Source organism: Anser brachyrhynchus (genome assembly GCF_964034855.1).
Source record: "Anser brachyrhynchus genome assembly, chromosome: 8".
NCBI lineage: Eukaryota > Metazoa > Chordata > Aves > Anseriformes > Anatidae > Anser > Anser brachyrhynchus.
Window position 1 is genome coordinate 20,238,706 of NC_137702.1, and position 6,698 is coordinate 20,245,403.

Sequence of the window (6,698 nt, forward strand, 5' to 3'; positions counted from 1 at the left end):
ATTTTAATACATGAGGAATGATTCCCATAGGACAAGGGTAATACTTGTGCTATTCAGACTATTCTCTAGGTTTCATTGTTTCTTTATTTACAGTTCTTAATTGCTATCTTTTGCCCTGTGATATATTTAACAGGTGTAACTTTTAATTGTCTCTTGAAGGCAGTACAATGTAATTAATAGCTAATTCAATTTTGTTTGCTCTAGTGTATTTCCACACACACAGACTGTTTTATGCTAGGATAGCTGCACAGCACATGGATTTGTTATGGTGGTTAAAAGGCAGAAGGACAATTTGGAATGAAAAGCATGCTCTTTTAGAATGTAAGTGTGCTTTCACAAAGCGCTAACTAAGCATGAGTCACATAATCAAAAGCAAGAGTTAAAGGAAAAGTCGGGGCTCTTCATCGGGCTGCCTGGAGCACTGGTGCCTAGTAAGTCTGCATGCTTTTGCCACTGAACTTTTTTAAAGCTATGTCTGGTTTAAGGACAGTTGGATTAGTTTTAATGGCAGCCACATGATCCTGTCTGTGGGCCTCCCTAATTTTTTGCTTTTCATACCATTCCTAAGACCTTTTTTCATTTCTCCATTGTCCTTTTTTGTTCATTTTAGGGCATTTCTTATCATATGTGGTCAGTTAGTAAATAGCATCCTTACACAGCATTAATCCTAAATACTGTTTTTTCAAGCAGGTGCTATGTGTAATTCTCGACAAATGTTAATTATCACCATTCATTACACTTCACAGCAATTCCTTGAAGAAAATTCACTTCTTGATAGATAGTTTATTCCAGGGTGTTTTATTTCTATTGTTTGAGGCATGGAAGTTTGGTGGGATATGTCACTCCAAATGGTGCGTGTGAAGTGAGTTCCATTTGTCCTAGGAGCTATGGTATAATCCTGAGAACCCTCTCTTGAACAAAAATGTTCTTTAATGTAAAATTCAGAAAATTCATGAGATCATAGGTAGTAATGTTTTAAGGGAAATTGTAGCAGTTTAAGAATTTGTTTAATATTTATTAAATACACGAATAACATTTGTAGCTAGTTCTGAAGTTACAAACTCCAGGGGTGTTAATGTCATTGTTCAATAACAGCACAAAGGACTGCACAATACTTGCAAACATGCATGCCCAGCTTTCTCTACTGATCCACCACAACACAGAAATAATGCTTTTTGCCAATTTCTTGCTCTGCATCACAGCATTCCAGTTGCCTCACATTTATCCAACACCGGCTAGTATTTGGCACACCAGAAACAGCACTGGGAAACGAATGGGGCAGTGAGTCCAGCTGAGGAGCAGGCAGCAAGAGAGCTTGCTGGAGCAGGAGGACAGCTCATTAGCTTCCTTCCAGATCCCTCCCATACCTTGACTTTTCAGACAGCAACTGTCCCCTTCCAGCCAGCTACTAAACTCCCGCCCATCCAGTCCAAGTTATCCTGGCCTTCTCCCTCTTCCCTGCCTTCTAGCTCCTACTCAGTTGCTGCCATCAAAATCAGCTTCCTTTCTCATGGGGAAAAGCCTGATGGAGGTTTTAGAGAGAAATTCTTCCTTTAGGAAGAAAATTAGGGATAAATTCTTCCTCTTTCTTACAGTGAGGTAAGTGCTCCATAGAGCATCTGCATTTCAAAAATGTAACCATGGAACTTGCATCGCTTGATCTCTTCTGCAGGCACTGGGGTATGTGGATCCAGCAGCTTATAAAGTGACTTATGGCGCTGTGTACAGATCTGTGATAGCAGAAAGGAGAAATGAGGCTATCGGGTGGGACTGGCCAAACACTGGACCAGGGGCCAGGCAAGCTGTGAAACCTCTGTCCCTGGAGATTTTCCCAGTTCAGTGGGATAGGTCCTCGTGTAGCATAGCCAGAATTTGGCGTTTGACCTGACTTTGAAGTTAGCCCTGCTTTCAGAAGATGTTGGACCAGAAGTGCCTTCCAGCTGAAATATTTTTAATAGATTGACGATTGTTTGGAGATGAAATAGTGCTTTTATGTGTACACACATACATTTGTATCTCATGTTCTATGCCTGCTCACCTGTGCACTTGTGTAAGTCAGAGCTCTTTCAAGGCAGGTGTAGCAGGGGGTGGATTTCGGGAAGAGGCTTTACATCGCAAAACCGAAACTGTTTTCAGCTTTAAATATAGCACTGATCAGACTTGGGAGCAGCTATGAACACTAGTCTGATGTGTAAGTAGAAAACAACAACAACAAAAATAAGCCATAAAAAATAGAATTTTTAGGCAACTCGTGATTTCTCTTCCTGTTCTTCCTCTTTAAGCTGCACTACAAGATGCAACCTTTATGGAAGAAAATGGTTCTGGAGGCCCTAAAAACAAAACCAGGGTATTCATATGATGTGGTGGACAAATAAATGCTAGAGGTAGTAAAGATAAAAAAATAAATAAATAAAGCAACCTGAAGAGACACCTTTGTTCTATAGGCTGAGAAGAAGGTGGGTGGAAGAAAATAGCAAAGACTTGGGCGAAAGAAAAGAAGAGGAGTTGGTAGAGAGCTGTGAATCGACATTGTCGTTCGGGTCTGTGTCTGAACAAGTAACTGCTATGTTCCGCATCCCATGCTCTCAGCTGCATCTCCCTGCTCCTCTGATCAATGGCTTTCTTTAAAAAAGATTTTAGAGAAACTTAGTCCATTTAGTCCAGCTGACAATCCAATATTTTAACAGAGTCTTGGAAGACTTCAAAGGAGAAATGAGTGATGCAATGAGATAGTTGCTGCTTTGTACATTGCAGGATTTGCTTGCATCAGTCCTGTTTTCTTATGGGAAAAAAAAAGGGGGGGGAAGATTTAGAAAATGGCAATATTCTGATTCATTCTCAGATAAGAGAAATGAGAAATAGGTTGCTTCCTTGCTCGGAGCTCCTAAGTCAACTTCTGGACAGGCTGTTTCTGTCGGAGCTTTACCTCGCTTCCTTGCAGGGCCATGCCCGTCCCTACAACTTTCACAGGCTTTCTTTTCAGACATGAAGCTCAAGTTCCTTTCACATCTCTGTTTTTAGCAGGGTGCTTTGGTGTGAGTCTCCTGTTTTGGATGGTAACTTCTGTTGTTTCTAGATGATTCCCAAAGAAGGTGTGGAATCACTGCTTCCATTCAGCTTGAAGGAAGAGTGCTCCGTCCTCCTGGACAGGCACCATCTGTGGGATTTATGCTGCATGCAAAATACCTGCCTAGGGCCACCTGTTATATTCTGCCACTATAACTACTCTTTCTCACTTCCTTTTCTTTAGATGCAAATAAAATCGTGAAGCGCGTTTTATTTAGAACCGTGCCAGAGTCCCTGATGTGTCTTTCCCCAATGAAAACTTTTTCTGTGCAGCTTTTTGATGTGCTGCCTGTGATGAACCGTTCCAGTAATCTTGTAAACTTCTGGCTGGAATCATGTAGTCTCATCAGGACTAGCTGATTTGTGCTTTCATTTTCACTTGCCTCCAAATGCGTGTAAAATCCCCTGCACCAACTTGTAGTTTGCCTCACGGCGCTGGGCTCCGGGAGCAGCAGCGGTGCTGCAGCAGCTGGCAGCAGGCCCTTTGTTTCTGTAGCGGAGGAAGTCTGCTCGTAAAGAAAGAATTCAGATGTCCTTACTTTTCAATCATTTTGTCTCTTTCATTACAATTCAGGCAACAAGCATTCTACCTGCATCGAAAACCAACCAGCAGAGGTTGCCATTGACTTTTCTGTTACCTCTTACCTGCTGAGCAGCTCTCGGCTTTCTTGTACAAGACCGGCAATATTTGGGTGATGTGAGGGCTTGTTGTCAGAGCTCGGGCCTGTGTGTGTACTAACAGGTGCTGCAGTGTTGTCCGTCGCCTGAGGCTGACCCCACGAAGGTGACCGGGTTGCAGTGCTGTCTGTAACGTGGAAGCCTCAGGAGTTACCACTGCTCAAATCTGTATCCAGCACAAGGGACTGAGATTGTCATTTCTGCGGTCTGCTTAGTTTTAGGCTTTGCCGTTGCTCATCTGCCTTGCCCTTGGGTCTCTTTCTAACAGCTGGGTTAAGATGCTCTGGCCCTTTCTTTCCCTAGTGCTAACCCCAGCCTGGCCCCAGGAGGAGAGGGAGAAGCCCTGCTTGTGCCCCCAGTGTGCACGGTGCTTTGTTCTGCTGCTGCCCAGGAGGAAGGAGAACTGCTCGTGTTGTTCCACCTCTGCTACCCATAGCTCTTGCTTAGAGCCCTACACTTAGGCAGTAAATGTAGTCGGTAAATTTGTCACAGCCATTCACCATTTTGAGGTACCGGAGTGATTTTTGTCTTCTCGTCAGTCCTTTGACGGCAGGCTTTGCCCTTACCGCAGGGTGTTACTGCGAGCCCCTTCCCCACCGCCGCAGTTTGTGCTGCCTCAGGTTTCTCGAGCCGTGTCACTCAGCCCGCAGCGCTTGCTCCGGGCTGTACCTGAGACACAAGCTGGTAACCCAGAGCAGCTCACTGCAGCTTTGCCTCGACCTAGCGCAATTCCAGCCCTACTCGTTCCTAAGGCCTGGCTTTGCCGAACCCTCCGCTGCCCTTCTCCGCACGTGCCTTTTGCTGAGCTGTAGCCCAAGCCCCGCTCCGTGCCTGCTGCTGCCCCGGCCCCGCTGCTCGCTCTGCCCGAGCCGTGCTGGGGGCCGTGCGGGGCAGCTGCCGCCCGCGGCCGTGCGCTGCGCTCCGCCTGATTTTGGGCTGCCCTGACGGGAGCCCGAGGGCCGCGTCCCGCACCCCGCCGCCGTTCCCCCGCCGCGCTGCGGGGGGCGCCCAGCCGCGGCCATCGGCTCCTCGGCGGGGAGGAGGAGGAGGGCGAGGTGGAGGAGGAGGAGGAGCAGGAGCGGGCTCGGGTGCCCGGGGGGGCCGGAGGGGAGCGGCGGCAGCGGCCCCGGCCGCCCGGCGGGGAGCGCAGCGCCCTGCCCAGCCGCCCGGCGCAGGGCGGGGAGGATGCGCGGGGGGGGGGGGGGGGGTTGGTGCTCGTCCTGCTGCCCGCACACGGGGCCGGGGAGCGGCGGGGCCGGGACGTGCCGGCAGGCGGAGGGCTGAAGAACCGGAACCATTCGGGGATGTTATAAAACCCCAAGGACTTCGTGCACGGCGCGGCGATGCGCGGCGGGAGGCGAACTCCAGAAGGCGAGCTTGCCGTCGAGTTGCTGCAAGGGAATCGAAGACGATTTTTCGTTTCTGGTAGCTGAAATTCCTCTTGAAGACCCGGCAAGGGCTGCCGAAAGCTGCGCAGAGGTTCCGGTACTTTTACAGAGACTTGAAGCGAATGCCAGCGTAATATCTCAATGACCTTGGAAATCGTTTTATGTGGATTCGTTAATTCTCACCGCCAGTCTTCTGGTCTCAGGAACTCCAGGATTAAAGATGGTTTTAACCTTCTAGGGGCCTTTCAAAAAGCAAGATTGTATACTATTAGTTACCTGCCTAATGATTCCTGAACTAATCAAGCATTTACTTTAAACTGAATGCAGAAGATGCTTTCTTTTAATGTTTGCTTTCTCCACAACTGCGAATAAAATGAGCAAGGTAATGTCCTGCAATTAGAAGAACAATCTTGTTTACACAATTGTTATTATGCTGATCATCTAATAAATCTAGCAATCCTAAAACTACCTAGAAGAAGCAGCAGAATAACAGAATAATGGAGTAGTAAACAATGGCAGCTTTTCTAGTCAAATCAGCATTTCATTAGCTTCACAGCAGAATGCAGATGGAAGTTTCTGTTCTTGTAGTGTGGGGGTTTGTGAAATGATTCAGGTGTTGCTACAGAGGTGAGCGATATCATGGATATACCTATAAACTCCTGTGTGCCGATCCACTCTAGCAAATACAGCAGAGTTTCCAAAGATGATTATTTTAAATTGCCATTGCTGAAATTAAATTCAAGAGGATTTATTTTGTCTGTGGGGACCTTGAATTATGCTCCTGGCATTAATAATTGTAATGGACTATAACTGTTTAAAAGAATTATGAATATTGACACAAGTCTCCAAATTCTATTCTTAAACCCTTTGGATTTTTAAATGAGTAGACACGATCTTCCTCCTTGTACGTGAGATGTATGTTTTCTTTCTTGGGAGTCAGAGGACAAATCTGCCTTGTCCCCCACCTGTCTCCCTCCAAATAAAATTCATTATTCATACCCAAACAGTGGTGAGTCTATTGGAATTAACCTTGACAAAAGTGTTTTCCTTACCTTTCTAATGAGTAGCATGGATAAGTCAGAGTACCATCTCCTGAACAGAGCCAGAACAGACAGCATTAGATGATGAACTTTTTCCTTTACTCTCAAGTCACTCTGTGATTTAAATTGAGACATTAAAAAGATTGCCTCCAGCAACCGCTGGTCCAGGAAACCTGAGCTGTACCAAGATTCCTCCTTCCCTTCCTTCCCCTCACCCCACTGTATTCCAAAGTAAGTGACTTTCTCAGGAAAATAAACAGATTTCCCCCCTCTTACCCTGGGAAATGAAGGTGGCTCTTCAGTTTTTATTTCCGTATTCCACGGTACCTGTTTGTTTTAGAAGTGCCTTGTGTTTGTAAAGATTGCTCAAGAGCACTGGAGGAGCTGATCAGTGGCCTTTCTCTTTCTGGCTTTTTTTTTTTCTTTTCTTTCCTTTTTTTTTTTTTTTGGATGTTTTTCTTTCCTTCTTTCTTTTCTTTCTTTTCTTTCTTCTTCTTTCTTTCTTACTTTCTTTCTTTCCTTAAAG

General features: G+C 45.9%; 2 protein-coding genes across 10 annotated transcripts in view; both read left to right on the forward strand.

The window, feature by feature from the left end:
* RABGAP1L (RAB GTPase activating protein 1 like) overlaps window positions 1-6,698 on the forward strand; it is a 253,556-nt gene that overhangs the window by 80,882 nt on the left and 165,976 nt on the right. The gene's annotated exons all lie outside the window — the stretch shown is intronic.
* GPR52 (G protein-coupled receptor 52) overlaps window positions 4,980-6,698 on the forward strand; it is a 30,358-nt gene continuing 28,639 nt past the window's right edge. Inside the window, exon 1 of the mRNA XM_080601931.1 lies at window positions 4,980-6,141. The gene's annotated coding sequence lies outside the window, so the exon portion shown is untranslated. The remainder of the gene's footprint in view (window positions 6,142-6,698) is intronic.